This window comes from Pinus tabuliformis, chromosome 8, assembly GCF_031772625.1.
Source record: "Pinus tabuliformis cultivar Carrire ecotype Pingquan chromosome 8, CPIR1, whole genome shotgun sequence".
NCBI lineage: Eukaryota > Viridiplantae > Streptophyta > Pinopsida > Pinales > Pinaceae > Pinus > Pinus tabuliformis.
The window spans coordinates 1,647,798,281-1,647,809,541 of record NC_142294.1 but is presented as its reverse complement, the minus strand read 5'-3'; the positions used below and the strand labels follow the sequence as shown (position 1 = coordinate 1,647,809,541).

The 11,261-nt window shown below is 37.9% G+C and overlaps 1 pseudogene across 1 annotated transcript; it reads right to left on the bottom strand.

The window, feature by feature from the left end:
• Window positions 1-7,120: 7,120 nt before the first annotated feature.
• Window positions 7,121-8,564, bottom strand: LOC149242490 (protein PMR5-like; annotated as a pseudogene). Its single transcript, XR_016246009.1, has 5 exons — window positions 8,537-8,564; window positions 8,148-8,347; window positions 7,876-8,066; window positions 7,594-7,752; window positions 7,121-7,499 (listed from the first exon to the last, which is right to left on the bottom strand). The product of XR_016246009.1 is annotated as a protein PMR5-like (transcript).
• Window positions 8,565-11,261: the final 2,697 nt, after the last annotated feature.

Below are 11,261 nucleotides of genomic sequence, written 5' to 3'. Positions count from 1 at the left end.
ACAGCAGACGTAGGAAATCAGATGAAGAAGACATTTGCAAAGACACCTTCTGCAATACCACCACGCCTATTACTGCTGTACTCGAAAAGCTCAGCTCGTGCCAACTTCCAGGCTACTCGCGTTATCCAGATACCGAGGCCAGCTTCCACACACCGGGACTTAAAAAAAATTGTGGCTTTGGAAAAAATTGTGATGGAGAGAATTGGTCACTGAGCATTTATCTACCACGCACGCTGCTTTTTCCCTGTACAAATTTACTAGTAAAACTCATAGATATTGAAAACCAAAAGCATACCTGCTTCTATCCATAAAAAATTTCGAGAATTTCATTCCAATGGATCAATAATTTCATCTCTATCAATTCTTCTGCTCAACATAACATCAACAAAATAGAATCGCCAGGATAAACCATGCAAACACTCTTTTAAAAAAACATAAATTAAATTCAAAACAGAGAAAAACACAACGAAAATAAAACACTGTAAAATAAAAAATGCATGGCCATGCAACAAAGAAAATAAACTTGAACAAGAAACAAGGCAAGCCAATGCAATGCAGAGTATTGAAGAAAATGATGAGATGAAATTGAGAACCTGCTCTGTGAGATGCTTAATACTAATCAGTGCTTGCCTTTATTCACTAATATGAAAAAAAAAAACAAAACAGAAATTCGGTACTAAGAGACCTGGAATCCAACTTTACATTTGAACATAAACTCAAAATCAATGAAGTTATTTTTATAGATAAAGGTACAAAAATATAAATATGGAGCTACATGGAATTTCTTGGAATTTCAACTTGAGGTTAAAACAAACTTATAAATAATGATACTGTTAGGATATTCCGACACATAGGAAATAGTTAAGTACAACTTGGTCTAGTATAGAGTTAGGTATAGAGTTAGGTAAAGTGTGTTTCTTTACTATGTACATTTTGTAACTTACAATCCGACGGTCGTAATATGTAGTGATCCGACGGTTCATTCTCTCCTCGGTATTACCGACACTTGATCCATGGCTTAACACCCGATTGGTCCATGATTTCTATTTAAAGTGCATGGAGGGTCATTTGTAGGGTAATCCATCCATGAGAGAAGCATATGTAAATTTTCATTCTTTTATTAATAAATTGCCTGAAGTGGCCGCATTGGCTCAGGCCGTGGACTGTTTCCCTCTTTGAGGGTTTTAACCACGTCAAAATACTGGTGTATTGATCTGTGATCTGTTTGTGAGCGGTGTCCTTTGGTGTTCTGTCTGAGGAACTTACCCTGTAAATTCCTACAAGGTATCAGAGCTATTTGAGGGCCGCGTCCGTTGGTGATCCAAATCTGAAGCCGGTAGAACTGCATTCGACTGCTGTTTCCTAGATCTACTGTTTTTGACTGCTTTCAGGCCGAGAGGACTGCTCTGTTGTGTTGGGAGCATCTGTTCCAGTGAGGAACCCCTTTCGTTTCACGTGAAAAGGTTTCTGGTAGCCCTAGCTGCGTCATTTTTAGGATCTGGAGGTATACATTGTTTATTTGCAGTTTACAGTTATTTTCTCTCTGTTTATTTCGGTTTCGGTTTATTTAGCCTTTTTTATTACCGGATCTATACCTTTCATTTCTGCGTATGCTCTTTGCCCTGCGATTCTGAGCGATCTGGGCAAATCAGAAACAAAAAGGAAGGATTTTTCTCATGCATATGCTCTTTTCCGCTGCGCCTTGGTGTGATCTCGGAAAATCAGAAACATTGAGAAAAATATTTAGTTTCCGGCTAAAGCTAACTTCGAGCCGCAAGGTTCGTTTTTGAAAATATTTAGTTTACAGCTAAAGCTAACTTCGAACCGTAAGGTTCGTTTTTTTGTATTTCCGTGTTTGGTTTTGTGTTTTTTGTTTTGTAGGGAAAAAGAGCTTTCTCAAAGCAAGCACGCAACCCAAAGCATCAACCCCCCTCTCTCTCTCTCTCTCTCTCAAAATTTTTGTATAGCTCACTTGGTGCAAAGCTAATTTATGAGAGTAGAGGTCTTGGGTTCAAGTCTCCATTTTGTGGGGGCAGACTTTTTCATTTCCGCACATTCCCACACTTCGTCGGCGACTTCATCAATTTTTTTTTTCAAAAAGCCATAACTTCTTCATCCGGAAGCCGTTTTCAGAACCGTTTTTTTGAAACGGCCTAATTTTTCGAGATCTTTCCATTGGTACACTTAGTTTCAGCATCTACAACTTCAGTTTCTATTAAAAATGGAAAGTCCATGCCAAGTCATTCTTGATAGCACTAACTACTTCCAATGGTGGTCCTATATTGTGGATTTACTTAGAAGTAAAGGTCTTTACAGAATAGCCACAGGCCAAGAAACCAAACCAAAAAATGAAGATAAGGAAGCTAAATGGGAAAATAGGCAAGACCAAGCACGTGGGTTGATAGGGATGTCTATTTCTCCAGATCTTAGATTCCATATTGCAGAACTTGATACTCCTGATGAAGCACTGCAACAAATTACTAAAGTCTTTGGAATTAAAAATGAACTTAAAGCCCATCAACTTGAAATGAATTGCTTACATTGGACCCCAATAATTTTTCTTGCATTGAAGATTTTTTGTCCAAGTTCAAGACCCTTAGACTTCTCTTGGAAGGCGTTAAGGTTAAGAAAGAAGATAGTAGCCTTATCTACTCCATTCTTACTAAGTTGGGACTAGCCTATTCTGTGTTTGTTTCCACCTTCCATTCTACAAGAGAAGCCTTCATTTCTCAAGGACAAACCTACAAGTCCCCTTCCTTTGATTCCTTTTGTGATTCTTTAAAAAGAGAACAAGAAAAACTCTTACACCTTGGCCTTATTCATCTTGGAAACTCTTCTAAGCAAGCGTTAGCCGCCCAGCAGCAACCAAATCCAAAGAATCCTAAGAAGTTGTATCCCAAAAAGAATGGTCCTAAACCAAACAAGGGTCCTAAGCAATTTCAGCCTCAAAATGAAAAATCATTTCAACAAAATGATAAGACAAATAAAAACAAAGGGAAGAAGACTGATAGACATTGCAACTTTTGTAATCGAGATGGCCACTTAGAATCCAAATGCTTTAAGAAGATGGAAGCCTTGGAAGCAGAAATGAAGAAGCATAACATCCATTCGGAGCAATCTTCAACTTCAACTTCATCTTCAGGAATGGCACTTTCTGCATGTGGTTGTCAAGCATCTCGGTCTGACTATGCACTAAATGTATCTTCTTCTTCTCATTCTCATGAGTGGCTCATTGATTCTGGAGCTTCTTATCACATGGCCAAAAACAAAGCCATGTTTTCTTCTTTAAATGATTGTAACACCAAAAATATATATGTTGGTGATGATAGATCTCTTAGTGTTGTAGGGACTAGAACTATTCATCTAGACAATGGTCAGTTTAATGATGTATTATGTGTTCCAACCTTATCCTGCAACCTTCTATTTGTATATCAGATAACCCATTCAAGTGAAGGTAAAATCGTTGAATTTTCACCTCACGATGTTGTAATTAAGGACCTAAGAGATCCTAGACAGATTTTAGCTACTGGTATTGCTGATGATTCTACAAGGTTGTATAAGTTTCACAACTTTGGGTCATCAAATATTCCCTCAGTATTTGTTGCTCATAATGATGAAGTGAGAAAACTTTGGCATGAGCGATTTGGTCACTTAAACTATCGCTCTCTTCAGAATCTATGTAAAGAAAATATGGTGACAGGTCTTCCAATGGTATCTTGCAAAGATGGTGTTTGTTCCGGATGTGTACTCGGAAAACATCATCGGGACAGTTTTGAAAAACGTGCCTCTTGGCACACCTCAGCCCCTTTACAGCTCGTGCATAGTGATTTATGTGGTCCACTTCCAGTTGCTTCATTCTCTGGCTACAAGTATTTCTTAACTTTCATTGATGATTTCTCCAAACGCACTTGGGTATACTTCTTAAAACTCAAGAGTGAAGTATTTAACATGTTCTTGGCCTTTAAGGCCTTTGTTGAAAAACAATCTGGACATCAAATTCTTAAGCTAAGATCTGATAATGGCGGGGAATATGTTAAAAACACATTCATCAACTTTTGCACTGAGAATGGAATTCAAATGCAACATACTGTTCCATATACTCCACAACAAAATGGTGTAGCTGAAAGGAAGAATCGCACCTTAAAGGAAATGGCTAATTGTATGCTTCAATCTAAAGGACTTAGTCTTAATTATTGGGCAGAAGCAATTAACTGTGCAAATTACATAATAAATCGCACTCCTACTAAGGTTTTAAAGAATATCACTCCCGAAGAAGCATGGAGCTCAAACAAACCAGATGTAAGTCACTTTCGTGTTTTTGGAAGTGAAGCATGGGCCCATATTCCAGATGAGAAACATAAAGCTTTAGAACCAAAGAGTGAAAAATGTATTTTTGTTGGATATTCTGAAGATGTCAAAGGATATAGACTTATTCCACTTAAGTCCAAAAATGTTATCATTAGAAGAGATGTAAAGTTTGATGAAAATATATCGGCCTGTGAGCCTAGTTCGGCAGATGTGCCACCTCTCCCTATCTCTTCTACTTTTGAAAATATTTCTTCTTCAGATGATGAAAGCGAGGATCAAAATCCTCCCCCACCTTCTCAGGATCCTCCTTCATCTCCTCAGCTTCCAAAATGGGTTCGTGCTACTCGGGATGCAGCAGGTGATCTTGCTGGTGATCCTACAGATCAGCGACGTACACTTTCTCAGTTCGAGAGAGCCTCTTCTTTACTGGCTCAAGCTTCAGTGAATTATGATCCTGACACCTTTGCAGAATCTTCAGGCCATCTAGATTGGGAAGCAGCTATGAATGAAGAATATCATTCATTATTGGCAAATGATACACGGGATCTTGTTCCTCTACCAAAGGGACGAAAACTTGTTAGATGCAAATGGGTTTACAGAACCAAGTATGGACCAGATGGGAAAGTTGATAAACATAAAGCTCGTCTTGTTGCTAAGGGTTTTTCACAAGTTGAAGGCATTGACTATACTGAAACCTTCTCCCCTGTTGCCAAAATGAACTCTATCCGCCTTGTTCTTTCCCTTGCTGCTTCTTTCAAATGGGAAGTCCATCAACTGGATGTTAAATCTGTCTTCTTGCATGGGGACTTGAATGAAGAAATCTATATGGAACAACCTATTGGCTTTATACAAACAGATTTCGGCCTTGTATGTCGGCTTAAGAAATCCCTTTATGGTCTCAAGCAAGCTCCTCGAGCTTGGTATGCCAAAATGGATAACTTTCTTTTAGAAAATGGCTTCTCTAGGTGTCATTCTGACAATACTGTCTACACCAAGAAAGTGGGCAAGTATCTTATCATTCTTGTTCTTTATGTTGATGATCTTATCCTGACTGGTAGTGATCCCAACCTTATAAACCATGTGAAGTCTAGCCTTAAAAGGAAGTTTGAAATGACAGACTTAGGACACTTACATTATTTTCTCGGTGAAGTTTGAAATGACAGACTTAGGACACTTACATTATTTTCTCAGTCTTCAAGTCTTGCAATCCAAGGAAGGTATTTCCCTTTCTTAGTCCAAGTATGCCTATGATATTCTACGCCATTTTCACATGGAAGACTGTAAGCCAACCCCTTCTCCCTTTCAGTCTGGATTCAAACTTTCAATCACTTGTACTTCTCCTGAAGTTGATGCTACCTTGTACCGTCAACTTGTAGGAAAAATTTTGTATCTAACCCATACTCGTCCTGACCTTTCCTTTGTTGTTGGCCTTGTTGCTCGGTTTATGAAAAACCCACGTGAAAGTCATTGGAAAGAATCTAAAAGAATACTTTGTTATGTTCGAGGTACAATTCAGTTTGGGATTCATTACAGTGCCGAAGAATCTCCTCTATTGGTTGGTTTCATTGATTCCGATTGGGCTGGTGATCCTGATGATCGGAAGTCTACTGCAGGTTATGTGTTCACTCTTGGTTCAGGACCTATTACATGGGCTTGCAAGAAACAAGGTGCCATTTCTCTTTCTTCAGCAGAAGCAGAGTATCATGGTGTTGTAGAAGCTAGTAAGGAAGCCTTGTGGCTTCGTCAGATCCTGTCAGAGTTTGGCTTTCAGCAGCAGCATCCGACTACACTTTGGTGTGATAATCAAAGTTCCATTCAGCTATGCAAAGATCCAATCCAACATCAGTGCAGCAAACACATTGAACTGCACATGCACTTCATCAGAAAGCTCATTCACGACCACGTTCTTGAAGTGCAATATTGTTCAACAGATGATCAAGTTGCAGACATCTTTACAAAGGCTCTCACAGAGGCGAAGTTCACTAAACTTTGATTTATGGTTGGAGTTCATGAAGTTGTCACTAAGGGGGGATAGGCTCTAGTGCCTCCTTCCTTCTCCTATTGTGTCATATTTGTAAATCCTTCAATCCTATCCCAAGTTGTTCTTAAGGGGGGATGTTAGGATATTCCGACACATAGGAAATAGTTAAGTACAACTTGGTCTAGTATAGAGTTAGGTAAAGTGTGTTTCTTTACTATGTACATTTTGTAACTTACAATCTGACGGTCACGATATGTAGTGATCCGACGGTTCATTCTCTCCTCGGTATTACCAACACTTGATCCGTGGCTTAGCACCCGATTGGTCCATGATTTCTATTTAAAGCGCATGGAGGGTCATTTGTAGGGTAATCCGTCCATGAGAGAAGCATATGTAAATTTTCATTCTTTTATTAATAAATTGCCTGAAGTGGCCGCGTTGGCTCAGGCCGTGGATTGTTTCCCTCTTTGAGGGTTTTAACCACGTCAAAATACTGGTGTATTGATCTGTGATCTGTTTGTGAGCGGTGTCCTTTGGTGTTCTGTCTGAGGAACTTACCCCGTAAATTCCTATAAATATAGAGGGGAATTAAAAAATTATTGGCTCTAACATCGAGCAACGGCGAATCACAAAGTGTAAACGGTGAACTGGGTGGGCAGCTTATTGTTGCAAGGGGTCCCGAGCTCGAAACTCGTCCCGCCAGTTTATTATTGCGAGGGGTCTCGTGATCAAAACTCATCCCGCCAACGATGTATTGACAATTTCAAGCGTACAACAATGAGATGTTTACAAATGATGCACTGAGGGGACGAAGAGAGCCGATAAAGGAGCTTACAACAATAAAATGTTTACAAATGACGAAATCAGGCGCAAAAGAGAGCTGAATAAAGGAGCTTGAGATCCGGGGTAGAAGAGAGCCGAGTAAAGGATCTCGTTCCAAATATCGGGAAGCCCAGGCAGACACTAGTGGCTGCAATCTGTGTAGCGCTGGGGATTTTTTCGTTGCCCGACTGTCAAATCGTTGTTGTATATTGAAGGGTGCGCATCCTGCCTGAGCAACGACAGCGTCGTGATGTTGAGAAACGACACAGGTGATCTCATAGCTCTCACAACGCTTTCCGCCACTTGGAATTGGGGAGGATAGGCACCCAGATACAAAGTCCCCGCCGTAGGTTCTTTCTTGGAGTAACAGTTACCGCCATTCATAGTACTGCAAAGCACAAAGATTCATTAAAAAATCAAGCAAACGTCATTCATCAGAAGCAATTTTTTCACATTTTCAACCGGATCTGAGATTACTAAACCTGGAATGCGAGGGCGAGAAACTGCGGAAAAGGACTTTCGTTCTGCTGGTATCGATGTTGGAATTGATCCAGTTTGCCCAGGTAGTCATTCCTTTCCGGTAAGCCACCATGAAATCCATGCTCGTGTATAAAGTATTCCCTTCCTGCAGGTAATCCCAACTGTTTTGTTTTTTTTACCCGAACAAAGTGTCAGTCATTCAGTCCGCCATTAAAGATCACAGTGCCATAAAAGATCACAGTCAAAAATCTAACAGTTATCATTAATGGCTTGCATAAAAGTACCCTCTGAGATTGCCTGTGTGAGTCCACCAATGGCCGGAGTTAAAAACAAGAATATCGGCTCCCTTCCATCCTCTGCCATTACTCTCGGCCGAGTGCAGACGAAGCACCACTTTCTGGTGTCCTTGAACCGTAGTGGTCACTATATCCACCAAGTGCAGAGCTCGATAAAATGACACTGTAACTCCGTAATCCTGCCAATACCCAAATCATAACAATTTAGCTTAATACAATAACATCACAGAGATCATATTAACTAAGCTACCAGTACCCACCATGGCTCTGAAACTGGAAAGAGTATCTCCAGAAACCACGTATGTTCTGCCTTGCGGCAACGCTGCGTGAAGGCGGCAAGGGCATTTACTCCAATCATACAACGGGTACGATAAATCGTGAACCCAGTGCCTAGAGAACATATTTCGTTTGGTTCCAATAGCTACATCCGACATTGTGAGGTTCTGGATGGATTTAACTTCTTATTTGCATAACAAGGCCAGGTTCAATGCACAGCAGAACGGGGAGGTTAAAAGAAGGCAACTCAACTAATATTTGGAAAAAGCAGTGAAATTGTAGTGCATGCTTGCTAGGAAAAAGTAGTAAGGCAACTCCGCTGATATTTGGAAAAAGCAGTCACACTTCAAATCAACGGTTGAAAGTGTCTCACCTGATCCAATGGAGCAGGGTAAAAGCATTGACAATTGTTGATGCATAGGAAGGCCGCCTAATTATGTTAAAATAATTTTTTATTGAAAATTTTAGTTCAAATGTTAAGAAATAAAATATATAATTCTTGACTTGGATAGACAATTTTGATTGGGATGACTAATGTAATTCAAATGTAAATGTAATCATAAAACATTATAGTTTTTAAAAACTATGTTTGCATAAGCATTGAAATTAGGGCCTTACTCTTTAATTGAACAGATGAGTACTTTACCAATCAGTAAAATTCAAATTGATGGAATTCTAAACCTTAACACTAATTTGAATTCAGTATTTTTATTGTAATTTAGCTATATTTAAACTAAGCAGCAGGAGTAGCTACTATGGTGATTTATAATCAACACACAATTTATCAACAATTTAACATCGAATTTCGGAAATATGAGCAGAAACAACTTCACTGTGACGATGATATTCCTTACTTGTGATTTTAGAGTTGAACACTATTTGAATCCTGCTAACCGCAACAAAGTTTTGGGGACGACTCTCCACGCAACTGTAGGCTCAGTTGCATATAATCTTTTTACAACTGGCCACCCCCAAGCGCTCAATGAACGTACTACTACCAAGGAATCCTTTGTCTCACAACACTTTTCTCCCAAGAGAATGGATGATGGAATCATGGAATGATATCTCATCTTCCTCACCGTCTATGAAATAAAGCAAACATTGGAAGGGGAACTGCATGCACACATTCTATGTGTCAACATGCAACTTTTATTTTATTTTTTTGTTTCAAGATTTACTTAAGTTAAGTTTTCTCTTAATTTATTACTTTCTTATTTTATTCATTTTTACTTTTTGATAACTTTATGTATTTTTATTATTTTTATAGTTCTTTTAGTTAACTCTTTCTTATTTTATTTTACATTTTATTACTATTTTATAGTTTTACTTTTATATCTACTTATTTAGAACTCTAGTATTGTTAATTACTATTTTATTTATTTGTTATTATTATATTTCTTTATTATTTATTATCTATTTACTATTATTATCTTTTCTTTATTGTTTATTATTTATTTGCTTATAAATAATAATAATAATAATATTATTATTATTATTATTATGGGACATTACAATTTTCAAACAAAGATATATTTTTAATATTAAAAATATGTTTTTAAACAAATTTACTAAGTGACAGGAGTACCTACTATGAGTAGCTACTATGTATCGCTTGTCTAAGTTTTGCATGAAGAAAGTGGTTATATTCTTATATTCACATGAATCTTTTTATGTTCATGAAATATATCTATATATATATATATATATATATATATATATATATATATATATATATATATATATATATATATCTTAAAAATATGTTTTTAAAGACATTGTGGTTCACCATAACTAATCATTATTTTTATTGAAAAAGAATAAATTGAGGAAAATGTAAAGGGAATTCAATGGGAGAAGTCAAAGAGTGCATGGCTTGCATGGCCCCTCTTCCCTTTCTTTGCAATTTTAAGCATTTCCCCTTTTAGGCATTTCCTTACTACAAATAATAACAAAATTTTAACATAATAACATCCACAACTTCTTACTTTTATTATGAGGATCGATAATTTCATTGTCGATCCCTTTTGGTGGGTGAACACTCATGAAATCCCATGCGAACTAGAATGTGGCATGCCACCAATTAACCAACAAATTTAATACACTTGGCATAAGAAAGACCTTCATGTACATGCACAAGAGCTTGAGGTTTTCTTCGCAATTGGTTTGGTTGATGGCAAAGATCATGTTGTTTTCTCTCACACCCATGCATAATTGCACTTTGGTGGTTCTAGGTGACCCTATAAAAATGGTGGTGGCTCCAAGAAACAAGTTGAATGATTGTATTCATAATTTCTCTATGGTATGTGGATTTACTTCAACTTAACATCTTCATTCCTTCTTTTGATTTTGTTTTCATATGTCTTCCCCATTTATACTCATTGAGGTATTGGGATTTCTACAGTTCGATTCCTTCTATGTGTTTGGTTTAGCATTGCTAGGTTTGGTGAATGGTGGCCCATTTATGTCTTGGTCACATGTTATCTTACACTTACATAGTCTACCTTATTTCTTCCCAACTTGTGAACTCTTTGGTTTTTCCTCGATCCTCCTTGAACCTTGTCCTCTCAGTCTAGTTTTCCTTTGTGTCAATTTGATGGTGACCACTTCTTTCTCTTTGTAGGTTGTTGTCTCTCCATTTCCCTACACCCCATATTGCAGTTTCTACTTGAGAGCTTCCTTGCAATCCCCCTTGCCTCTCTATACCTTGACCATGTCACAAAGCAATCCCACTCTTGTTTTTCATCACCCGTGACAAATATGAAAAGAGCCTCATCTTCCTCTAGTCGCAAGGGGCATCAAAATTCTATACAACCACTTAGGACTAGAACTTAAGGGGATTCTGAAAGATCTATTGCATTTTTTGGGGGGGAATTTCCCCCTCAATTTGCAAATAATTTCACAATATCAAGCACAAAGCTCATGTGGAAAGTTAGATCTTGTCCAGTATAGAAGTAGAGGAAATTTTGGGCTATTGAATCCCTCATATAGGGAACAACCACACTAGGAAAACTAGATACCATCAAACTATTGATTTGTACTAGAAAATGAAAACAATTATGTGAAAAGTCTTAGTAAAATGATTAGAAACACGACAAGAA